Genomic DNA, 25,526 nt, shown 5'->3' with positions numbered 1-25,526 from the left:
TGCAGCCTCGTGTGCCTCTGCCTGCACATGGCTCCCGGCCCACACAGCCCCAGAAAAGCCAAGGTGGGCTTTAAATTAGCACCCAGCTCTTTGGCAGAGCAATCAGGAGCAGCAGGGCAGGCAGAGTGGGAGTTTGGAGTGCCTGAGGGGCTGGCAGCAAGCAGGGAAGGACGTTCATCCTGAGCAGGAGACCAAGCCCCGCATACCCAGCCAGGAAAGGAGAGACCCCTCTGCTTCCTGCACTCCTCCTGCTGGGGCTGTGCATCCTGGGGGGGCTCACAGCACACAAACGGCTCTGAAATGCCATTCCATGGCATTCTCCAGTCTCCCTTGTTCCTAGAAATATCATTGTCAGCTTAGGGAAAGTCATTAGCAATGAGGCATTGAGTCCCAAGATATGAAGAACAGTTTTTAATTCCTTTCATTGGACTAAACCAATTTCTTAGGGATATTATGGAAATCTTTGCATTTGGATTTCAACCCTAAAGTAATTAAGGAAATATTCCAGATGGAGCAATGAGTTTTTCTTTACTTCTCTAGAAGAAGGGTGCTCTGAGGAGCCACTCTCTTGAACAAGTGGGATGAGTAACTCCTGTGCTCAGTCTCTACATCCATTTTGGACCATGTTGGTGAAATAAAAGCAGTGGGATTAAGTATAGAGGAAGCCCCAATGGGCATTTTGGACTTTGACAGCTGTCCTTGACATCACAGTGGACAAGGGGAATGGCTTTAAACTGCCAGAGGGCAGGGTTTGATGGGATGCTGGGAAGGAATTGCTCCCTGGGAGGGTGGCCAGGCCCTGAACAGGGTGCCAGGCTGGAAGTGTCCAAGGCCAGGTTGGACAGGACTTGGAGCACCCTGGGATAATGGAAGGTGTCCCTTGGCAGGGGGCGGAACAAAATGAGCTTTAACAAAATGAGCTTTAACAAAATGAGCTTTAACAAAATGAGCTTTTTCTTTTCCAGCCCAAACCATTCTGGGATTTTCATGATCATGCTTGTCCGTCCTCCCTGAGCCCAACCAGGTAATTCCTGCAGTGCAAAGCTTGCAGAGTTCATTCTCCTGAGCAGAAGAGGCAGTTTCCTATCTGGATAGGTTTCCTTTCCTCTCTTGCTCTAAGGGGAACGTGCACTCAAGCAGAATTTGAAGTCACTGGCACAGAATAAGGCAGTGAGAGCACATGAGGGAAACTGGAGGGACTGTGCAGGTGTGAGGAGTGGATGGAATTGTAATGAGGGAGCTCGAGAAAAGACTGGGAATGTGTAACACTGAGGAGTAAAAGATAAGCAAAGCAGAATGTCCAGGGCTGACAGTATCCCAGCAACAATAAATTCTGTGTGTGATAGGGCTGGATGAGAGAGCTGGGGACTGACAGCTCTCTAATCTCCTGCCAAAATCCCTGGTCACCAGTTCCCCTGCACAGTGTCAGCTGCAAGGTGTGAAGCACCCACAGGTACACGGGGCTTTGTGCAGCAGCTGCTCCAGGAACATCATTCCCAGGATGGAGGTGACACATGGAGCTGGGATTGGGGTCAGGACTGAGAATTGACTTCACTCCCAGCTCAGGTGGAGGTGCTGACACTGCTGCTGGGCAGTTTGGGCTTGTGTTTTCTGCCCTGAGGTGGTGTTGGCCTCAACACATCTGCTCCCAAGAAAAGGAAGGGCTGGCTGCCACAGGGATCAGTTTATCAATGTAGCAGGGCCTCTGTGGAGCCAAATAAATGAGAATTTCCTGTGGGTGAGCATCTGAGTGGCAGTAAATGGTATCAAAGAGAAGATCTGCACATTTTTTTGAGGAAGAGGAGACAGGAGGCTCACGCAGGTGGACTTGGGCAAGCAGCCAGTGCCAGGAGAGAAAGTGATAAATTGATGTCTTGGAAAAGCCTGAATGGAGGAATAATAACCATCAACAGCAGAAGGCATTGAATGAGATGGATTCTCACCTCTAGAAGCTTCCTGTGTTTATTATTGATGGCACTGCAGGTTTTATTTCTTTGCTTTTTGTACTTTTCAGTACAATCTGGTTAGGAATTCAACATGCCAAGGCAGGTGATGGAAGGATTCTGGAAGGAAAGTGAAAAATGACATAAATGAGCTGCAACAACAGCCCTGCTCTGGCAAGGAGTACAACTGGAGGTAATCCTAAATGACAAAGGCTTTGTTTTCCTAGTTACCACTCAAACATCATGGAAAGAGTCTCAGGACAGGATAAATCTCTGTTTCCATAGGATTTCTGGTTAATTGACCTTTTTTCCCTTCTCTGATATCCTAGATCTGATTTTAAAAGTAACTGAACACCAAGAGGTTTGGATTAGCACATAAAATATTCACTGCTGCCCTCTTCAAACTCTTCATTCTCTTCAAGCTCTTTGTAAACTCTTGCACATTTTTTAAATTGGGAAATTCTGTCCTGTATCCTCTGGTGAGGGCTGCTGCAGTGGGTGCAGTGGGATCTCACATGGAGAGGGAGGCAGTGTGCTGCTGAGTAATGGTGAATTTCTCAGGAAATGAATAATTTCGGGACTTTCTAAAGGTCACTTGAAGTTCCCCTGAACTTTTATAGTTGGTTATATAAAATGAAAAGAGAGAACTCTTAGTCTAGATAACTGTCAGTCGGGTGAGATAACCTCAGAAAGGCTCTGGCAGGTCAAGGCACTTCAGTGACAGCTTTTGGGAAGAGACCAGTCAGCAGAGCTGCCTCCCCTGATGGGTGTCTGAAATGGAAATTCCAGCTCTCCCTCTTGCAGCAGATTTAAGTGGAAGTTCACTGCCCTGGTGGGCACCTGGATTTTATAACTGACCTTTGAGAAGGACCTGAGCCAACCTTTTGTCTCCACTGCTATAAATTAAAGCCCAGACAGGGACAGGGACAGGCGAGCTGAAGGCAGGAGTGGAAAGGACAGACTGACACCTGCCCCTGTTTTTCCAGGATCTCCTTAGGGGTGTTAGGAAAATTAATCCACAAACACCAGAGGTTTATGTCCAAAAAGAAGACAGAGGAGTCCTTTGGCTTTATTTGAATAAAGGGAGAGGCCATGGGGAATCCCCTGGGATCTCTCAAATATTTGGAGGCTGCAGCCTCCTTTTTATCCCAATTTCCAGCCACATTTCCCTTCTCTCTTTCCCCATTGGCTGAGGTACTTGAGAGGTTCACACTTCCCAGAACACCTGATCCCAAAGATTCCCCTCTAATGTATAACCCTCCCTTTTCATTTTTAATTCTTATGGAATTTAGGGGGTTTTCTTTTTCATAGTTTCTTTAATCTTTCAATGTCTAATTTCATTTATCAGCAAACCTAAGGTATATTTGTAAAAGCAAATATCTTTTTCCATTCTCAGGGGCAGCTCTGGATGACTCTGACGTGGTTCAGGGGTTCATTGGGGGGGGTGTTTGCTGTTCCTGCTGGGTTTGGATGTTGTGACTCTGCAGGAGCAGGTCTGGAGCCCCCTGGCACCACGGCTGAGCTCGGTGGGCTGGAACAGGGACACTCCCGTGGTGGAGGAGGCCTTGGCTCCAGAGGGAATCTGCTCCACCTGCCCAGGAGCAGTCAGTGCCCTGATGGTGATGCCTCAGGTTTGAGCTTTTCTATTTTTCACATTCTGTGCTGCTTTAGTGTGTGGGTCTGGGCTTCACATCAGGGCATGGTGAGCTCTGTGCACAGAGCAGGGACACAAAACAATTCCTGCTCCAGCTGGGCACCAAGGACAAATGATCCAAATCTCAGCCCAGGAGCACAAACCCCGTGGGCTGGAGAGAGAAAAACAAGGATGGGACTGCAGGGGCTAAAGCTGGAATGGGACAATGAACTGCAAGGTGCAAATGGAGCAGAACTGATCCCAGGGACAGAGCCCGTGCCCAGCCGGGCATTTTGGGGCCATTTTGGTTCATCTTGGGTTCATTTTGTGGCCATTTTGGGTCCATCTTGAGTTCATTTTGGGGCCATTTTGGGTCCACCTTGGGTTCATTTTGGGGCCATTTTGGTTCATCTTGGGTGCAGCCCTGGCTGGGCTCTTGTGCTGCCCCAGGTGGATCCATGGAGGAGATGCTTTGAATCAATCCCTGCTTTATTCTGGAGCTCTGCCCAGCCCCTGCTCTAGGGCAGCCTGCACAGGGCATCACTGGCAGTGCCAATCCAGCCTGGCAGAGCCCAATTCCTGCAGAGACCACAGACACTGCAGAGGGAACATGGCACAAAGCATTCCATGGAAAACCATGGACAACTGGGGTCCTGCACTGTCAAAGACCAGAATCCAAAGCAGCAGGATGATGTTTCCCTTTGTTACAATAATTCCAATTCCAGGTATGTAGATTTTTTTTAATTTTCTTTTTTTCTAATTGTGCTTCAAATTGGCACTCGGTGATTGCCAGGAATGAGAAATGGATTGGGTTTTCCACGGTGCTGTGCTCCAGGTCAGCCTGGAAACACGGGAAATGGCAGGTTAATGGCAGTTTAACACCAATTAACAGGCCACTTTATAATAGATTAGCATTCGGAGCCTGTTCAATGGGTAATTACAATAATTAACTCTCTGAGCTTGCCTGCACTTGTGAACAGAAATTTGGTGCCTCTGTTCACTCTGGAGAAGGCAGTGCAGGAGTAGACATGGATCATTTGGAGTGCTGGAGCCAGGCAGGATGGCAAGGGCACTAAATTTGGGCTTGCTCTTGAAATGTGCTCACAGGTGACATCCTCAGGTGGAGGGGACTCTGTCAGTGACTGTTCCAGTCCTGGCTGAGCACAGCTGAGATTTAATGTGTTGCACCTGTGCTGCAGAGCAGCCTCTGCACCCCTGGCCTCACACTGATGGATTTCCCACCTCCTCGGCCAGTTCTTCTCAGCATTCAGCACAATAAATCCCCTCCTGTTGGGAGCACTGATGGGGAGCAGTGTTTGAGCATCCATCCTGGTGCTCAGAAGAGCTCACTATGCAGCAGGATGGTGCTCCAGATTCTTGGGGAGAGCTGTGAATCCTTCAGGAAATGCAGTGGTTTCCTGTGGGGCTGGAATCAGGGCAGGGATGGACCTGCTGGCTCTGGGAACAGGTCTCTGTTCACCTTGTGCTGTGGGGTTAAAGGTTGTAAAATCTTTGTAATTCTTGAGTTCCTGTTGAGTTGACGCATCTCATTTAATTTCATTGACTTTATCTCTTAAATACTGTGAAATCTGCTGAGAAATGCTAAAAGTGAGCTCCAGTTGTGGTTATTTTTTAGATATTCAGGCAGTGGACAGAGCCAACACAGCAAATGTAGCCTCTGTGTGTGTGTGTTTGTGTGTGTGGCTTCAGTCCTTCATTAATTAAATAAATTAATAAAACCACTGGATCATGAGGCACCTGCATTAATTAAATAAATTAATAAAACCACTGGATTGTGAGGCACCAACCCTGGGGAGCCACAGCCCAAATCCCACTTCCTCTGGGGGATGGATTCCAGTATCCTCCTGATGGATTCCAGTTTCCTCCTTCCAGGACCTGTTCTGGCAATGGAGAAAAGAGGTTCAAAATCAAAACTGGGATTTCAAGTAGAATTGTATTGCTCAGTTTGTGGGGCTGGATTTTTGTCATCCAGGTGCAGCAATGGGCCAGGCCAAAAGCCATTTGGGGACAAAGAATTTGGCAGAGAAATGAGAATAATTGGTAAAGCTGAAGAAGGGTTTAAAACTCCTCAGTCCAGGGGGTGAGAAACCTCAGCCGTGTTTAGAAATCTAGAAATTTATTTCCCTTCAACATTAATAAAAACTTCTTTTTCCTTCTCCTGCCTGTTCCAGGACCTTGCCTTGCTGCTGAGCAGAAGGGGAGCCCTCTGCAGAGCCTCTTCAAACACAAACGAGTCCTGCAGGCACTCTGGGGGTGTGCAGCAGCTGTTTGAGAGCTCAGCTCCCTCCTCGTTACTCACTCCTGGCTCTTCAGAGCCAATCTCTCCCCGTGGCTGTGTCAAAGCACATTTCCCATCCCCGAGGTGCCCTGGAAGAGCTGGAGATGTGTCCTGGCCTCAGCATCACTGGTCCTGGGGAGGAGCTGCTGCTCTGGGGCTGGAAAAGGAGCCGATTTCAGCTGTTTTCAGCATGGAGCTCTGGCACTGGGGTGACAGAGCAGTTCATGAAACAGGGAGATCTTTGTGAGGCACTTCCCAAAGGAGCAGGGCAGCTCCTGGACGCAGGTGAGCAAAGGCTGCAGAGGTGGCACAGGTTATTAACCCTTAATAACCAATGTTTTATATTCCATAGATCAAACACTGCAGTGGGTTTGGGTGCTCTCCCAGGAACACCTCAGATCTCTAAGCCCTTGCTGTGATAAAAAGCTTCAGACAAAACTCCCCAACAAATGTCTTCATAATACTTAACATTCAAGGGAGCAAAAGGAGAATAATGAGCACTGCAGCCATCCCAGGTCAGTAATTACCGCCGTCATTATTAATTTTCCAGAGCAATCTCGTCAAATGAGTCATTATTATCTCAATTCCTTAGCCAGGACTGATTGATTCTTTCTCCCTGTTGTGACTAATTCCATATAATGTCTGAGTACAATATAGAACTATAGAGCCAGTGTAATTCTGAGGCAGGATAAGTCTAAATAACCAAATCCCTTGCCTTCAGCTCTGTTTAGATCCGATGCTTTATACTACTTAATTGAAATAAATACCCCAATCCTGTCACTCCCTGCTCTCCACAGGCACTGGAATTCCACTGGAGACAGGGATCCCTGTCAGCCTGGGCTCTGCCCTGCGTGTTCCAGTGCTGGGTCTGTGCTGGCACCAGGCAGGAGCCTCACAGCACTCACAGGAGCAGCAGGTGTGGGCTGAAGGAAGTGCTGGCCATCCTCAGCTCTTCCTGGTGGTGATTTTGACCATTTTTAAGGAAGGTTTTTTGTTGGTTTGTCTGTGTGTGAAGGGGTTTTTTTTGAGGAGAAACTAAAAGTGATGTTTTTTTATCTCTATCCATTATTCTGTCTGCAGCTGAGTGTCAGCAGAGCCGAGCATGAAGAAGTTCAGTGCAGGACAAGGAGAGGCTGGCTGTTGGGTGGGAATGTGGTTCCTGCCTCCCTGGAAAGGGTGAGCAGAACAATTACCTTTCCTTTAGAGGAACTGGGAGCTCAATCCTTGCATTTCCCTTGAGCTGCAGGGAAGGGAAGGAGGAGGAGACCGCAGCTATTTTACAACCTTGACCTTTTTGTCTCCCAGACTTCAAACACGACCAGACTGGAGAGGGAAAGGAGGAGGCTGCAGAGCCAGGAGGAGCAGCACAGGGGCTGTCAGGGGACCCCTCAGCACTGGAACTTTTATTTCAGAAAAAAAAAAAAACCCTCAGAAGATGTGATGGTTTAATCCTGAAGCACAGGAGGGGTGAGACAGTCCCTGTCCCTGCTCTCAGCCTTGGCTTTGCCTCCCTAAGAGCAGCCCTGCCCCAGCAGCAGCCTCCTCCTGCCTGCAGGGATTGTGCCTCTGCTGACATTTAGGGATATTGGTGTGGGTTGCTCTGGATTGCATTGGGAGAATTAAAAATATTGAATTGGACAGTAAATAAAGGCAGAGAGGTCACTGCCATCCAGCACTCCTTTATTCCTGGTTATTTATTGAGGCAGTTCCATATTGAGTCCATTAGTGCTGAGTTCAAAATTCACTTCAGAGCCCCTGGAAGCAGAACTTGGCTGTGCCCTGAGCCTCTCCCCTGGTGGGTGTCAGGATTGAAATCCAGCAGGGTTCTGTGCTGCACCAGGGACTGATGTTGGCATTCAGGCAGGTCCAGCCAGCCCTGTGTCACCATGTCCCCAATGGGTGTGTCCTGTCCTTTCCTCAAGGTGTTAAAATGTCACGATTTCCAGATTTTAACAGGAACACCCCATAATATTGTGCCCTCTTCGTGCAGGTGTGCCTCTGCTGTAAATTCCTGCTTTTTCTGATGTTCCTCCCTGCGTTCAGCCAGCAAGAACAAATGGAGAGGATAATTTTACATATTATTTCTCTTATTTACAGTAAAAAACCACACCCTGTTTATCATTATTAATTAGATATTTCCTGGGCTTGAGATGCTGAAATTAAAGCAAACCTTGAGCTGATGGGAGGGTCCTTTTGGGCTCGTGGAGCCCCGAGCTGGAGTCAGAGGTGGCCCCTTCTGTCAGCCACAGATGGCCCAGAGCTGGTGACACACCTGGTGCCCCAGAGCAGGAGCTGAGCTGTGTCCAAACCCCGCCTGCATCCAGGCCTGAGCAGCTCAGCTGGAACCAGTGGAAAGCAGTCGGCTCAAGGATGGATTTGTAGGAAAAACAAGCTGAGGTTTGGCTTGGTACAACCTCCCCCCAGCCCAGTTCTGGTATTACAACAATCTGAGTATCAGTTAAAGTAAATGTAACTTCTTGCATGCAACCAAGCTGGGAGATAAATCTCTGTGTTTTTATAATAAATGTACTTTATGGCAATCACCATATGCTACCTCTGGTCCTGTTTGGAGTGTAAATCATAACAAACGTGGATCCTAAAATGCCTTATTGTCTTTTTATGGCCACATACGGCTGCTGCTCCTTCCATTTGTGATTAATTTTTTTAATGGTTCCCCCTAGAACCTAAAAAATAATTAAAGCTAATGAATACTCTGTGGTGACAGTAAAGGAAGGAGCATATTGCCTCTCTCCTCACTCCCCAGATCTGATCAAAAGCGGGCTGGAGCTGTGAAGTTGTGACACTGACATTTTGTACTGAGCTGCCGACCACCTCCTGAGACCAAATGATGACTTTGGGGAAGAGCAGGAATTAGAGTTTGCATTGTTTCACAGCAATAGTGCTGAGAGGGTGGAACTAAAAGCAGTTGAAGTCACAATGTTTATTTCTTAGCCAATCCTCTTTAAAGAATCAATCCAAGATGTAAAGGACTATAAGACAGATTTTTTCATTTTGTCCTTGCCCCTGGCTGCATGAAGTGAGATATTTTATGCGCTGTGACTGGCCAAAATACTGATTTCAACCCAGAGCACAGCCCCTCCTCCTTTCCAAGGCTGCAAGCCACAGGTCTGTGTGTCCCTCCAGCCAGAGGAAATCCCCAGGAAAGCCCGGGCAGAGCCTCCCCAGTGCCATCAATGCCACCTCACTCCAGACCCAGAGCTGGGACTCTGCTGCCTCCCAGCCAGGGTTTATCTGCCCTCCAGAAACTCTCGAGTTTGATTCCCTCTCGTTTGATTCCCTCTTGAGTTTGATTTCCTTGAGTTTGATTCCCTTTGAGTTTGATTTCCTTGTTTTTCCCCTCCAGTGCACTTGGGTGTTGAACTTCTGCATGTTCTGCATGGGAGCAGAGCCAGCGTTGAGCACTGCTTAAAAACCTTTAAAATTCACTTCTCAAAACTAATATTTATCTGTAAAGGCTGCAATTAGAGGGTGGGGGTGTTGCTGTGCACGTTCCTCTGCCTCTCTCTGGGCTTCCTGCAGCTCACAGCAGCTTTGAAATGAAACTTGAGGGGAATAATTGACAACCAAGTGCTGGCCTGGGGTTAAAGTGTCAGTGCTGCAGGAGAAACCTCAAAGGTCCCATCCTGGGGGGACTGGCCAGGGCTGCAGCTGTGGGGACAGATGGAAAACAAACTCTGCAGGTAGCTCTTGGCACCTCCTCCCTCACTGCTGGGTGTGAGCACACGGGGCTTGGAATTCACTGGGAATTTTCCATCGCTGCTTTTCAGGCCCTGAGTGACACTGCTTCCTTCTCCTTCCTTCTCCTTCCTTCTCCTTCCTTCTCCTTCCTTCTCCTTCCTTCCCCTTCCTTCCCCTTCCTTCTCCTTCCTTCTCCTTCCTTCTCCTTTTCCTCCATTGCAGCTTCAACCTTTCTGCACTCCCAAATTCATGGCCAGTTCCCAGTTAGATAAATTAATAATTTTCTTCTAGAACAGCTTTAATTACAAAACCAAGCAAATAAAAGATAATTAAGAATAACCATCATCTGCAGAACTGGTGGGAGAAGGAGTTGCCTTGCAGTTAAGTCACTGGTAGAGCCCTAAAGTTGAATCCCACCTTCTAAATTCCAATTTGACATCTTAAGCTGGATACTCCTGCTTCCTTTTAATGCTTTATGTTGATTCATTTCTGGTTATATGAGTTTTAATTGGTTAAGTCAATTTGTTTTGCAACATAAAACCACAGCTTTAAGAAAGCACTTTTTAATTTGCAAATGTTCATTCCAAAGGGAGAACCATTTTTAGTTAAAACCTGAGATGTGTAAGGAAAAGGGTGATTGAAGTCAATGTCAAGGTGGTCAAACTTTACTGTCCTGGCTGCTTTTAAAAAAAACCAACTTTGAGGACCATAAAGTTGCCATTTTCTGTAGTAGGTTCCCCATGAGCTTCCCCCTGTACAGTTGTACAGTATCATGAGTTAAAGTGAACCAAATTAAACTGTTGTGGCATATAAAAACAGCCAACAAAGGCAGGCAGCTTTTTTTCCTGAGCCCCCTGAGATTTATTCTGACAGTTTGCAACTCGATGAAATGGATAATGGAAGTCCCTTGTCACAATAACTCAGCTTTAAATGTATTGTTGGATTAATAGACTCAGTTATCCACTCTTCCAAGGAGAAAAATGACTTGTGGTTTCAAATCAGGCCCTCACTCGTGGCATCCCATCAAATTAGCCAAACAGGCCAAATTTAAACTCCTGGCAGAAGCCAGGCACTCTATGAGTTGTGTCATAAAAATGGGTTTATTTATTTTTAATGATTTCCAGTTGCCATGGCAGCAGCTGTGGGTGCCACAGGGTGGTGGCCGCGCATCCCCAGAGTCAGGGGTGGCACCTGGTGATGGATGTCCCTGTCCCCTGCTCAGGGAGCCCCTCTGCAGGATGTGGCACAGCTGTGAGGGGCTCAGGGCTGATCTCCTGTGCTGAGGGTTGGTGTGGGAGTGGGAATTCCCTGGAAGCAGCTCTCTGCCTTTGCCTGGAGCCTGTGGAGCATTCCCGGGGATTCAGCTCTCACTCACCTGGGAAGGCTCTCCAGGGAGAAACCACCTTGGCCATGCCACTCCTCCCTCTCTTGTCCTTGCACTAAATAACCTCAGGAGAGGATTTCACTCTTTGCAAGGTCACGGCTCAGTTCAGCCCTACACAAACCAGACACAAACCCCTCAGTGGCACAGAGCAGCTGGGGCTGCCCCTGGGTCCCTCCAGTGTCCCAGGCCAGGTTGGACACTGGGCCTTGGGGACACCTGGGATGGTGGAAGGTGTCCCTGCCCATGGTCTGCCCAGAAGGTCTGGAAGGGTTCTCCATGTGGCTGTGAGGAATTGGTGGTGATGGGAGCACTCAAAGGACCCTCCTAGGAGCAGCAAAACTGCTGAGCTCAGCACATCCCTGAAGTGCAGGGAAGGGCTTTTATTTTAAACTGCGACCATGAAACAGGAAAAAGCTTCTGCCTTTTGATTTTTGCCTTTCACATGTTAAAGTAGAAGCACCTGCTGCCTGCTGGGCTCATTAAATATGTCTTTTTATTTTCATAAATCACCCCGGTAGAATTTGAATTATTTACTCGGTAAACTCGAGGCTACTTTCATTTACATTCTCCAAGGTTTTTATGCATTAGCTTTGCAATCTTTTTCTTCCCACCTTTTGTTCAGTGCCCACCTTGGCTCCCCAGGCAGGATCCCTCCCCTTGGTGACTGCAGGGGTTTCATGAACTTCAAAAGCAGAAATGTCAGGCACATGCAGCCGTTGTGCCGCCGCTGAATTATGGATCAGAATACAGCACATCAAACATTCAGGATTATTCACTTGTGGGTCTTTGCTTGGTAAAGCAATAAAAATCCCTGCGTTTCTCCTTTGCTAAGATGTGGGGTGGTTGTTTTACATGCTCCAGAGTAATGTTAGCAGGGGTGTGGGGGGATGTGGAATATTTTTTTTTTTTAAGCGAGGCACTTCAATCAAAGCTTCACTCTACTGTAAACCCAATTAGCTCCAGTCTGCCAAGTCAGCTCCACTGCCTGCAAGAATGTGTGTGAGGCTATGAATAATTGCTAAACTCGGCCTTCATTCTATCTAGGAAATGCCACGAGGCTTTTGTTAGCCCCAGATAAACCCCCTGCACTTGGCTCTGAGGTTCCAGCTGCAAACGCACGTTCAGAGCCCATAAATGTGTTTGAGCAGGGCTCTGTGTGTGGAGAAGCTCTGCTGCCTTTGCTCTGGAGCAGATCCTGGGCTCTCCAAACACTCAGGGATGGTGCCAGGAGCTGAAGTGGGAGCAGGAGGAGAGGTTCCATGGCTCTGCTCAGGTGGCTGCAGACCAAGCCCATTTCTGTAGGAAAAGTCGCTGTGCCCTCCAGGAGGAAGGGCTGCAAAATGAAATGCTCCAACAAAACGTGTGGAAAATGGGTCACCTGCTTTGGGGGAGGGAGTGCACAGGTGTTCAGGTGAATTTTAGGTGCCATGTGCTGCTTTGTGTCAGTTTGGATGTGGTTCCACAGCTGGGATGGGAATTCAGGCCCTGGCGTGGGGCAGTCAGGGCTTTGGGCTCTTGGAGAAAATCCTGGGCAAAGAGGATTTTTCAGAAAATATCATGGTGACAGGGGTGGCTCTGAGGAGCAGGTGACACCTGAGAACAGAACAGCATCCACAGGGACAGGGCTCTCTTTGAATAGAAGAAATGTCTGGAGAGCTGTGAGACTCCCAGACACTGAAATCCAGAGGGAGATTTTAATCTTAGCTCGTGCTGTGGGATAACCTAAAAAACACATGCACGGCCCAGTTCCTTTGGAAAATGTATTTAGTGATGGCTCCTGCTCCTGAATCTGGGTGTGAGCAGCCCCACAGAGCCCAGGCAGGGTGGGTGGCTCCTCAAGCACCACACAGGGTGTGGGAATGCAGGGCAGCCCTCAGAAACACCAGCAGCTTCCAAAAGTACTGGCATTAATTAGGTGCAGGAGAAGTTTTACTTCCATTTATTTGAATTAGGTGCAGGAGAAGTTTTACTTCCATTTATTTGAATTACTGGCTGATTCTGGAGTCTCTCTGTGTGTGTGTCAGCTCCACAGGTCTCAGCTGGGATGTTCTGGACACATCCAGGAGAGCCCATCCAGGGCTGCCTGTTCAGGGCTGTGCAGGAGGTCCTGCTCCTCTGCAGAGCTCCTGCAGCAGCTTCCTGGAGAGATTTATATATTTATATATATTTATATATTTATATATTTATATATTTATATATAAATATATTTATATATAAATATATAAATATATTTATATATTTATGTATTTAGAGATATAAATAGATTTAAAATATCTATATATTTTAAATGTTGTTTAAATGTTTATATGTTTATATAAAATATGTTTTACATATTTTATATAAACATATATATTTTATATTTTTACATTTATATATTTTAATATGAATTTTATAGATTTACATATAGTTATATATTTATATAGATGTATATTAATTTTTATATATTTTCTGTTCATGTGGCACTGCTCAGGTGAGTTTTTACAATGCTTTGCAATTGAAAGGACACTCGGAGCCTAATTCAGCTTGGGTTTTGTGGTGGGGACTGAATTTAATTCTTTTAGCTACGTGCTTTCTGGCTGAAGATGACTCTGGGATGGGAGAACATGTGGAAGCTATTTCAGAAGATTTACATGCACAGAAATTCGGGGTGCTTTAGGTGCAGCTCCAGGGATTCAGCTCCAGTTCTGCACTGGGCATTCCAGGGTGGCAGCTGGAAGTGATCCTGCAGCAAGGGGCTGCAGGTGGAGTCAGTGGAGCAATCCCTGCCCTGTCCCTGTCCTGGAGCACCCCTGGAGCAGACAGGCTCCTGCAAGGAATCCCAGCCACCTCCTGAGATGGATTCTGCAGCATTTTGTCGGATTTTAGCATTTGGGATCAGTACTTGGAGCACTGTTTGCTGGGCTGGAAGGAGCAGGGGCAGCAGGCACAGCCAGCCCCGGGTTTGTCACAGCATTCTGGCTCTGGGCTGGCACTGGTGGCAGGGACAGTGTGACTGGCACTTCACGGGCCAGCTGAGGCAGAGCTGAGCTTTTGGGGTCCATCAGGAGCCACGCGGGGTTCCCTGCAGGGTGCAGAACCCCCAGGCTCTGCTGCAGCATCCTTGCCCCTTTTGGGCGGCAGAGCTGCTCTGGGGCAGCACAAACGGCACCAGGTGGAGCTTGGGGGGCCCTGGGGAGCTGGCAGTGGTGCCAGGGCCCTGCAGGAGCCAAAACCTGAGTGCTCCAGCCTGGCCAGGCCTGGCCCTGCTGTCCCCAGGGCTGTCCCAGGGACAAGGTGGAGCTTGGGGGGCCCTGGGGAGCTGGCAGTGGTGCCAGGGCCCTGCAGGAGCCAAACCCTGAGTGCTCCAGCCTGGCCAGGCCCGGCCCTGCTGTCCCCAGGGCTGTCCCAGGGGAAGGACACGCTGTGGCCACTCGTCACCTTTAATGGCTCCACACCACTGCAAGCTCACAGCCCATTTATTTTATGAATCCTATTTGTAGCTCCTGTTCCTCCTTATATAATCCTCATTTGTTTCAAACGAGCAGAGAGTGTGCCCCTGAGATTCTAAACATACCTCTTTATTAGTTCAAACAGAAACTGTTACCTACAGAAGCTAAACTTAGCACTAATGTATGAAATGAGATGAAGAGTTCCTTTTAAATCCCCTCCCAGGTGTTAGATAACGGGGACTGTGCTGGGAGGGGAGCAGGGGACTGCAGAGGGCTGGGGACAGCACTTCAGTGATCTCTTGGACTTATTTCTGCAATAAGAAACAGATTAAACCCCAAAATGCAGCATTTTGGGGTGGGTGCACAGCAATCAGTCCTGCTCCCCTCATGTCACACTCACCAGGGCTGGCCTCCCTCTGCCCTCAGCACAGGCCTGCAGAGTGTCTCAGGAGCACTTTTACAGCTGATAACCCCATTGGAATGGTCTTTATTTATACTGTCACACCAGTGTCTCACACTGCTGAGCTTGCTGGGTGCCCTGCTTGGGTTATGGGTCTCCCATCTCCAAAATTCCCTCCCCAGCCTGGGGGTTCCTCTCCCAAGGACACTCCTGTACAACCCAAAGTGCGAGAGAACCCAGATTGAGGCATTGAGGATTTAACGAGCCAGGCTGGGAAATGCTCAGCTTTCCTAAAAGCAGAGTTAGAGAGCACGAGGAGGAGGGAGAGGGAGGAACCACGGCACAGCCCAGGGGATTCTGGCTGGGCCGAGTTGTGGCTGTGGCACCCTCCAAAATCCCCCTCCACAGCTCCTGCACAAGGTGACACATTGCTTGGACATCCCAGGAGCATTTTTCTCCAGACTGCAGCTCCTGGAAGGCCAGGGTTCAGCCACCCCTGGGTTCATTTTCTGTGCCATAGCCAGAAATGAGGAAGAGCAGAGGTGATCTCTGGGATTTCTGCACTGGGAGAAGTGGGGCTGGGAAGAACTGGGGGTGAGGGAGAGCTGGGACTGCCCCAGGTTTGGAGAAAGAGGCTTCTTTAGAGGCTTTTGGGGATGTTTTAGCAAGGTGCCTTTTTGCCATCCTCCAGCCCAGTGTACAGCTGGCTCTGTGTGTGTGTCAAAGGCAAATTCCTGACTTCCACGAGCAGCTCTTCCTGCAAAAGCTGTTGCTTGAATTCAGTTGCAGGAGTGTAGATGAGAAAAGAATTGCTTTTCCTCTGAGGAATATGAGGATGTTTGTCAATTCCTCTCCATTAGGAGCCCGCTGCACTCGGAGGCAGAGATGAAAAGTGAGGATCAGATGAAAGGATGGCAATGATCACTCAGGTAACTCAGGGATGTGACACACGCTGTCACCATGGAGATCCCAGCGCTGCTGGCAACACTGGGGGCACGTTTGGCATCTCGTGGCTCTGGGAATGATAAACGTGCCTGTGCAGTGGTGCCCACCAGGCCTGGAATTTGGATGAGTGGCAGCCATATGTGGATTAGGTGGATGGATATTATGGGATTATCCCAGGTGTTTCCATGTGCAGGGGGTGGAGTTCAGGTGTTCTGGGGTGTGTGGCTGCTCAGGAAACTGGCTTTGACTGCTGCACAAAGCAGGATAACGTTGGCTTTGGCAAACGTTAATACTCTATGTGGCTTACCCTGCATTTCTTGTATTTTCAGGTGTCTGGACACTCATTTTCCTGGATTTCTCACTTGTAAAGCCTCTCTGCGCTGCAGTACCTGCTCCCAAGGTGGGTGGGCCCAGCCTTAACAAAGCTTTAAGCCAAGAAATACAATCAGATGTAGATTTTTAGCTTGTCTTCACATTCACCCACGTGTCTGGATATGGCTGGAATTTTCAAGGAGTTGGATGGATCCAATCTCTGATGGATTTCCTCCTTCAGGGCTGGCAGCAGAAAGGTGGGTGTGGCTTTAAATGACATTAAAATGTGGCTCCCATCCTCCTGTGTCCCTAAAACAATTTAGTGCCACGGTAATTATTAGCATTCTCATTAAGAAGAGTTTAGCTGAAAACCAAGACACAAAGACCGCAGTGACTTCATCAGAGCGAGCAAATCCAGATAAAGCAGGTTCCTAATTCACTTCCATGCTTTCAAATAAATCCTCAGAGCATCAATTACTGTATCTCTTGTAAAGCAATTACTATCAGCCCCCATTGCTCCCCTTTACACATTTTAATTTCATCATTATTTTTGCTTTAAAATACAGGGTAAGGAATTTCACAGCTCCTCAGGAAGAACTAAAGCAGACAACAACAACAAAAACCCTGTAAAAGCAGAAATTACTTTCTTTTGTAATCAGGTTGATTAGACTCGTGTATAATCATACACAGCAGGTGGGAAGATTAACATTTCACTAATTCCTAGTGGTCATTACTGCAAGGAAATTTAATCTGCAGAGTTCACAAGGATTGCAGTTGCATGCTGGTAAAGCTCATTTAAAAGACAGAGCAAAAACAACACAACTTTGTATTCTGGAATCCAGTTTTGCTCTGAACTCTTTTGGCCTGCAGGCAATACACATACACCAGGATCTTCTACTTAATTGAGAAATAGATTTGTATTGATCAGGCCCACTTAACAAGCACATTCAGAGCTGTTCCTGCTCTCAGTTACTCGGGTGGGGAATGCAGGCAGACCCCAGAGGCTTGAGCTACCTGATAAAATAGATATTTTTACAGCAAATGCATTTTTCTCTATGGGGGCTGCGCTGGTACACAACACTGAGAGTCACTTCTCATATTTGGATCAATTCAGAGTAGTTCTGCTGAAGTTGAACAACTTATTAATTTCTTCCTATGAAAACAAAGAGTGACATAATTATTATGATCAGGTTCTGCTTCACTAACCTGGACATGGGTTACTCCAAAAGAAAATGCCCAGCAGCTCATAGTGAGCAGGCTCTGGTCATCTGCCATTCCTGCACCTCTGATCTCTGCCCTCCTTATTCCCAGCAGGAGCCTTCCCAGCCCATCCAGTGCTGCTGCAGCCCAGGGTGCTCTGGCACCGAGCTGGGAATGCTTGAAGGGATATTGGATGGGTAAATCAGGGTGACTGCTCTGCTTTCCCCTCGTGTGGGGTCTGCTGGGACTGAGCTGGGAGATGAAAGGGCAGAGGGAAGGCAGAGCTGAGCCCAAGCTGGGCAGGGTTTCTGGGTGGGAGGTGGAAGCAGGAATTGGGAATTGCAGGGCTTTATTGAGTTCAGGGCGACCCCAACATCTGGGAATGATTGTGTGATAGATGAGTAATGCAGGATTGATTCTCACAATTAATGGACAAATATCATGGATATAGGTTGAGAAAAGTTTTATAGATTTATAGTGATGTTTTACCCCCTTGTGTGGTTATCAAGGGACAGCTGGGAGGGCTGGCTTGTCACTGTGGAACACCTGAGCTCCAGTCAGGATTTGAGGAAGAGATCTCCACCACTGGACAGCAAAGAAGGGGTTGATGGACAGAACTTTGGGATGGGTTAAAGGGTTAAAAAAGGAAAAACCTCCATTGTGAGGGGGCTGAGCACATGGCGGGGAAAATCTTTTGCTCCTGGCACCAGAACCTTTTTTCTTTATTCAGTCTTCTGTGTTTTTTTGATAAGGTTTAATAAACCTTCCTAAACTATGACATGAGGAGCAATTTCTCACAATTGGCATCTGACTCCATGATTCAGAAGGCTGAACAACTGCTTTATTAAAACTATACTATATGACATTAATACTACAGTATAACTATACTAAAGAGAACTGAACTATACTGTACAAATGACACTAAAGAATACTAAAGAAAAACCCACGACTGTTTGAGACAGCCAGGACTCAGCTCTGAGCCAACTGGCCAAGGGAACAAAACAACCTCAGCAGAATCCAACTGACAAATCCCTTCAGGTAAACAATCTCCATAACACATTCCTCATGTGCAGAAACAACAGGAGCAGAGAACAGAGATAAGAATGGTTTTCTCTTCTTGTCTCTGTGCTTCTCCAGGAAAAAATCCTGAGAGAGAATTCTCTCTCTGCTCAGAGAATGTGAATGCCACAGGGCCTGATTCCTTGTGCTGCCCTTCCTGCAGATCCCAAGGCATGAACGCATCAGGAAGCTGGAGAAGGATAAGGAGGGGGAATTCAAACTGGTTTAGTTGGATTTGGCTGGAATTGGGTGCTGTTCTCACAGGTAACAGCATCTCCCTCCAAACAGAGCCAGAGGCCACTGAGCTTGGTTTGACTGAACATCACTGAGCTTCCATCCCACAGAAAAGCAGGGAGTGGGAACGAGGGGGCCCTGAAGGTGGGAATGTTCCACCTTTGGGTTAAAAAGATGCCCAGGGAGCCTTGTGGGACTTGGGGCAGCCCGGAGCCAACAGGACAATGTCAAGGAGCTGACACTAACGAGGATAACAAAGTTAATGAGCAAACAATGAGGCAAGTTAGGCCATCAAATGCAGAGTTAACAGCCCCCCTGTTACACCAGGATGTGCTGCTTTAACGATGCTGTTGTGAAAGAGATGGCCCTGAGCTATTTCAGACCACGTACACTGAATTTTGGCTGACGCTTATCAGTTTATATGCAAGGAAATTTATAGCACGGAACTGAAATGAAACAGTGCTTTGGACAGGGAAAAATGGATTGCAGGTGCAAACAAGCATGAAATGAAAATCTACTAATGAGTTTCCATTAGCAGCTAAATACATAATCGAATAATTTTTAGCCAACATAGAGCAATGAGAAAATCAATTTATTCCTCCTAAGTACTTCTCTATGGATTGATGCTCTAGCACAGCTCAGGCTGGTTTTGTTAAGTGAGAGCTGAGCTTGGGATTCAAAGCAGAGCATGGCTTTGCTTCTGCTGAGTATGAATGGAATGTATTTTCCTTGGAAACCCTAAATAATACAAGGTAAAAAATATATAATGATATATCTTAGTTAAAATGGAGCATTTCTATCTGAAAGCTTCAGAATAAAACATTCCAGGAAAATGGACCAGCACTGGCATGTAATTGACTGAGAAATGTCCATTAGTGCAGTAAGGCTTGTTCTCCACTGCTCTTGAAGCAACAGGGTCCTCAATTTCCTTCCTTTTTGCCTTGAACAGCCTCTGGCCTGGGTCCTCTTTGCCTGGTGTTTCATACCTGATTCAATTATGGGAAATATTTTCCTTGAGGCCCTGGCACAGGTGCCCAGAGCAGCTGGGGCTGCCCCTGGATCCCTGGCAGCGCCCAAGGCCAGGCTGGAGCAATCTGGGACTGGGAGGTGTCCCTGCCATGGCAGGGGTGGGATGGGATGAGTTTTAAAGTCTCTTCCAATCCAAAACAATTCTGGGGTTCTAGGATTTGTGTACAAATTCAGTAGAGAGCACATCTCAAAATACCTTGTTTTCCTAAGAACCTGTTTCTGTCTGGGAACTTGAAACCAAAATGAGCTGTAAATTGTCTGGATATGGCTGGAATTTCAAAAGCTCGTTTTAACTCATTTTGCCTAAGAAAATGCCCACATTTTGGACCCATCTAAAGGCAATTTCTCATTTCCAGCTGGCTTTGTATCAAACCTTAGTGTGCTCTACAGCAGGCAAATGAGAAAATCACTATGTCCATGTTTTTCTGCAGAGCTGGGAATGCTGGGGGAGCCTGGAGAGCCCTGAGTGCACCCACCTGGATGCCCTGTGCAGGTGAGCAGGGGCAGGTGAGAAACCAGGACACAAAAATAGCCAAATATTCATTAGGATACACCCTCTCCACAGCCTCTTCAGCTGAAGGAAGTTTATCTTCCTTCCCATCTCCCTCTAAAACTCTAAATGAGAAACAAATAAAAATTTTATCCCCTTCCATAGCCCCTGCCATGACCCCATGTGTCAGGCAGCATCCTTTATCTGCCACTGGCTGGAAATCTCACATTTTCATTGCCTGAATCACCAGATGCATTCATCAAGCCTGACAAATGCCTCCCAAACCACTAAATCACACCACTCCATCTCAATGGGCTACATAATCATTGTCAGGCTCACCATAAATCTGGGAATATCTCTGTTCCACACTCCAATATCTACAGCTTCTAACAGGGCTGAGAAACTGCCACGGGAAAACTGGATGCTAAGTTGAGCTTAAGAGTTTGTCACTCCCTTAAAAATTTGATAAACTCATTAATTTCTGTCAGGCTGGTTTATTTTTAGGAAAAAAAGAAAGTATTTTTTTCTACCCAGAGGAATAACTCATGGACTAAGAGATTTTTTTCCCAGAATAAGGTAATGTCTTAGTAAATACAAAAAACAAAAAAAAACAAAACAAAACAAAAAAAAAACCCAAACAAAAAAAAAAATATATATATATAAAATAAATATTTTATATATGTATATTTTATATATATATATATATATAGAAACTATTCCCTGCTCTCCTGGGGAGCTGCCAGCTCTGTGTCCTGGCATTCCAGAGGAACCACAGCTGCCCAAGGGTGGCACTGGAAGGGGATGGCAATATCCAGGTATTCTACTCCAGCCAATAGAATATAAACTAGATATTGTATGATTTTTAACAAAACTTAGGGTAATTTATCTTAAGCAGCACTTCAACTTGAAATGAATGAACTCTGATAGCAAGGAATAATGAACTCAATTTTGACAGAATATCAAAGTGATAAAATGTAACTTAAGAGTGCTTAGACCTAAACATAGTGAAACTTAACTTTGCTTGATGTTACGAACACTCAACTTATTGCAGGTTATTCTCTATAAATGTTTTAACATATTTTAATATTATTAATACAAAAGGTACTGAAAATTTGAACAACCTATGCTTAAAATAAAACCAGAACGATTTTGCTGAAGGAATTACAGATGGGGTTTGATAAAGCCATAACATTTGATAATTTTATGAGCTATAGATTTGGGTGCAGGAATGCAGCAGAGCTTCCTCTTCTGGCTCTGGCTGACAGGAGCTGCACACCAGGGCAGTGCCAGGACAACGCTGAGGCCATCACAGGTCAGGCTTTGGGATTGCTTAAAAAAAGGAGAAGTTGGGCTCTGGACACATGAGCAAAATGCCCTGAGGATGCCATAAATCAGCTGAGCTGGGAGAGCCCATTCTCCTCTGCTCTGAAAGCCATGCAAGGGGACTTGGGAACCTTAATTAACGAGCTCCTGTTCTGTGTGTGCAGAGCTGGGGAGGGCAGGGAGGAGCTGCTGCCTCAGATAACCTGGGTTTGTCCAGGGGCACAGACCCTGCCCCACTGTGCCATGAGCTGCTTTCACTTCCATGTCAGGGCTTAAATAGACATTGAAATCACAGAATCATGGAATGGCTTGGGTAGGAAGGGACATTAAATCCCACCCAGTGCCAGCCCTGCCATGGCAGGGACACCTCCCACTGTCCCAGGTGCTCCAGCCCCAGTGTCCAGCCTGGCCCTGGGCACTGCCAGGGATCCAGGGGCAGCCCCAGCTGTGCCAGGGCCTCCCACCCTCACAGGGAACAATTCCTAATTCCCAATATCCCTTCCATCCCTGCCCTCTGGCAGTTTAAATCCATTCCCCTTGTCCTGTCACTCCATCCCTTGTAAAAGGATCCTCTCCACCCTTCTTGTTTCATTTTAAAACTAGTTTCATAGAAGAAGCAGGAATGTAAACATTTCCTCTTCAATGCTTCTAACCCAAATTCAGAAGCCTCATGTCTGTGTGTGGGATTGCTCTGTGGGTATGTAGGAAGTCTTTGTTTTCAGTTCCTGCATGAATCTTGATGTTTTTAAAGTGTATTTATATGCACCTATTTTCCTACACATTGTGCCCAAAGCAAGCATCCCTCTCACTGCTCTTGCAGCATTTCCTCAGCTCTCTGCTGAGTGCTATTTGTTACATTTTTAATTTTGAGTCAGGTCAGAAAGGAGACTTGCCTGGGATTTTCACTGGGGTTTTGCCACCCAGTTCCCCCTGAAGCTGAGTGTGTGATTTTGCTGTAAAAAAAAAAAAAAACCACAACCCAAAAGAGATGCTGATTTTGCAAGAATGCAAAAGCTGTGCTGATATCAGTGGGAGCTGTGTCTCTGGAGTGATTAAAGACCAAAGGCACTGGTATGGAACCAGCCTGGGCTCTGGGCTGAGCTTCCAGGGAGATTCCCTGGCTCAGGTATTTTGGGAAGAAGGCTCTCTCAAATTGCCATGCCTGTGGATAACTTCCACTCCTGTTTTTCCCCACCATCACCTGATTTACTCCAGTGATAAATCCAATGTGCTGTATAAACATTTATTTCTTTGGCAACCCTGTTTGCTGTTAGAAAAACGCCCCAGGGTGGGACCTGTTGTGTGAAGTGAGTGCTCCAGACCTGCTCCAGACCTGCTGGAACACAAACTCCTCCCTGCTACTTCACCAGCACTTTCCACATAAAGAGCATTTTGGAAGGAGCAGAAAAATGCTTTGTGCAATTAAAAATCCCCAAAAAGGACTTGGGCTGGTAGGATGGAAATAAGGAAATGCCCAGATCAGCTTTCTCTCCTTTGCAGAGATGCAGAACACAGATGCTGGTGGGTGTTTTGTGTTTTCAGTGGCTCTGTCCTGTCCTTCCTCTGCTGCCTGGCCCTCCTGCTCTGCCCTGATGCAGTTCCACGCTTGATTTATCCAAATAATGGCCTTTTGGAGAAAACTGCTGCTTTGCTCAGGGCTGAGGGATGGCTGAATCAGGGAAAGCAGCACCTGGGAGTTTTCCTGGGAGGAAAGGAGGTTGTTTTGTGCAGTGCTGGTCAGGCCTGGCCCAGCTCAGCCCCTGGGAGCTGCTGATGCTGCAGCCCCTCCAGGGAGGGCTCACTGCAGCTCTTCCTCTTAAAAACCCCCCAAAAGCCTCTCTCCCTGCAGGCTGGAACAGGAACCTGCATTTTTCCTGCTTTCCACAAAGCAGCCATTAACCCCAGGATGCACAGCAGCTTTTCCACGGGGGCAGCCACCCAACCCAGGTGTGATTTCCAAGGGAAGCCTGAATTAACGGGATGGGGCGTGGCACTGGCAGGTTTGGGAAGCTGTGGAGAACAAGACTCTTGTCACCTCCATGGGCCCAGAGCACCCCAGCTGTCTTCTGTGAGTCTTTGGGCCAGGGTGGATGGGCTTTGGCTCCTGTCAGGGGCTGCAAGGGCAAACCTTCACTACTGTTCTCTTCAAAATCAAATCTCGATCATTAGGAGGCAGCTCTGTTGCTGGCACCTGGTTTGTTCTGTTAAAATACAGCTATCTTTTTAAAATTAATAATTATAATAGTCATTTGACTATGTGGAATGCTCACAGTTACTGCTCTGACTTTTTTCATGGAAATAATTGTAATTAAAAGGAAAGGAGGTGACTATTCCTGGCCAAATGGAGCCACCATTGATGAGATAACAGCTTTTCAACTGGGCAAAACATTCTGCCTTGCAGGAGTTCCAAGAACAGTTTTATTCCTTTAAATCCAATGATTTTTGAATGAAAAGGATTAATCAGCCACTGCTGAAGAACATCCAGCTGCTCTTTCTGCTGCTGCCACAAGGAATCTCCTCCTTTACCTCTATAAAGAGTTTTTACTGAAGTCCCAGTTTGCTCAAAGGTTTGTGCCTAGAAATTTGTGAGAGGCTGAGGAATTGGGTGTGAAGTGGAGGGTACTGCATGCACCCAGGACAAGCTGAGTCCACCTGGGGGTTTTGTGCTCACAAAACGAGTCAGGAGGCACTTTGTGATGTGTTTAGTGGGCAGGGGGTATTTGGGTGAAGGTTGGACTTGATGATCTGGGAGGGTTTTTCCAACCTGAGGGATTCTGTGGCTGTGTGCTTGCAGCTGAAGCCCTGAGGCTGCTGCAGGGCTCTGCCTCCCCCACAGCCCCCAGGTGGGGCAGCAGCTCTGGATTTGGTACCTGGTGTGGTGGGGATGGACAAACGCCAGAGCAGACACCTGAGCCTGGGAGCTCCAGAATTGCCTTCTCTGGGGGCTGGGGCTGGGTAAGAACAAACTACAGCAGAAATGAATGATGAGATGGGAGGCCTGAGGTGGGCTGGGAAGAGGCAGGAGTGGGGAAGAAAATTGTAATTTTTCCATGGCTGCTTAGCAGTCCCCTGTGTGCAGCCTAATTTCAGAGATAATTGGTGCATGATTTCCCAAACAGAATCCATTGTTATCTGTGCCCTGCAAAGCCAACAAAGCCCTGGCTAATTCTGGGTAGCCAGGGGGTGATTCCATAGTTACACTGCAGTCACGGTGGGGACTGGGTAATGACCTTTAGAGACCCCATCAGTTAATTGGGAGCTGCTGGTGGTCAAGGCAGGCTGGTCACCACGAGGGCTGTGTGCAGCAGCCCTGCTGAATTCCAGGGGCTGGCAGAAAGGAAATGCTGCTGGTCCCACCTTGGTGTGCCAGGATCAGCCACTGCTGAAGGGGAGCATGGGGTAATTCACTGTTTGTGTGCAGAACTGCTCCTCAACCCTCTGAAGGGCTCAGAGAGCTCCTGCCTGAACAGGGAATGTGTGGCAGGTGGGAATCCCCATCCAGAACAGGCTCATTTCCAGCAGGACATCTGGGAATGGTGGGAGCTGCTGGGCACTCAATGGGCTGGAGGTAAAAAAAAACCCACAATAGAAAAGTACCAACACTCAGGAGATGCTGCTGCTGTTTTTCCTGTTTTGCAGGGATTTCCTGGCCTCAGGTGGGATTCTCCACTTTCATGAAGCCTTTGGCTGATGGAGGGAGAAGGATAGAGTCACGTTTCTCTGTGGTTTCCAGGAGAAAAGAAGGGAGCAATCCCAAACTCCTCTCCAAAACTCAGATAGCTCAGAACTTGATGAAAACCCACAGCTCACCCAACCATACCAGGTAAATGATTTTCAGCTTACTCAAAATGATTTATGGATTTAGATGAAATTTGTTGAAGAAGTCTCATCAAAAAGGAAGGAAAATGATCAGAAAAACCAACAGCTTTGAGATGTTTCTGGTTTTGGTTTGAAAATGGTGCTTCCATTTCAGAAGTGTGGAATTTACTCCCAATTTAACCAGTCCTGTGGTGTTTAAATTCAATAAAAAGGTAAAACTCGCTTAGAAGCTCTTTTTCAAAATCCTGCTCCCTCTTTTTTTGGAAGCCTGGAAGGAACATAAAATGCAGTTCTCAGCAGAAGGATGTAATTGGGAGGAACTGTAATGG

The 25,526-nt window shown here is 47.2% G+C and overlaps 1 protein-coding gene across 5 annotated transcripts in view; it reads left to right on the top strand.

Moving 5' to 3' along the window:
* Positions 1 to 3,901: 3,901 nt before the first annotated feature.
* CRBN (cereblon) overlaps positions 3,902 to 25,526 on the top strand; it is a 58,363-nt gene continuing 36,738 nt past the window's right edge. For 3 of the 5 annotated variants that reach the window (XM_077184672.1, XM_077184673.1, XM_077184669.1), the window contains exons 1-6: positions 6,235 to 6,390; positions 6,956 to 7,051; positions 16,061 to 16,300; positions 19,997 to 20,058; positions 23,780 to 23,945; positions 25,018 to 25,201. The gene's annotated coding sequence lies outside the window, so the exon portion shown is untranslated. Of the gene's footprint in view, positions 4,302 to 5,768; positions 6,161 to 6,234; positions 6,391 to 6,955; positions 7,052 to 16,060; positions 16,301 to 19,996; positions 20,059 to 23,779; positions 23,946 to 25,017; positions 25,202 to 25,526 lie in introns of those variants that run through there. The other 2 variants (XM_077184670.1, XM_077184671.1) reach the window with 2 other exon arrangements.

The sequence above is a fragment of the Agelaius phoeniceus genome, chromosome 11 (assembly GCF_051311805.1).
Source record: "Agelaius phoeniceus isolate bAgePho1 chromosome 11, bAgePho1.hap1, whole genome shotgun sequence".
Taxonomy (NCBI): Eukaryota; Metazoa; Chordata; class Aves; order Passeriformes; family Icteridae; genus Agelaius; species Agelaius phoeniceus.
Note: the sequence above shows the minus strand (reverse complement) of the source record. Positions and strands in the feature narration are given on the sequence as shown.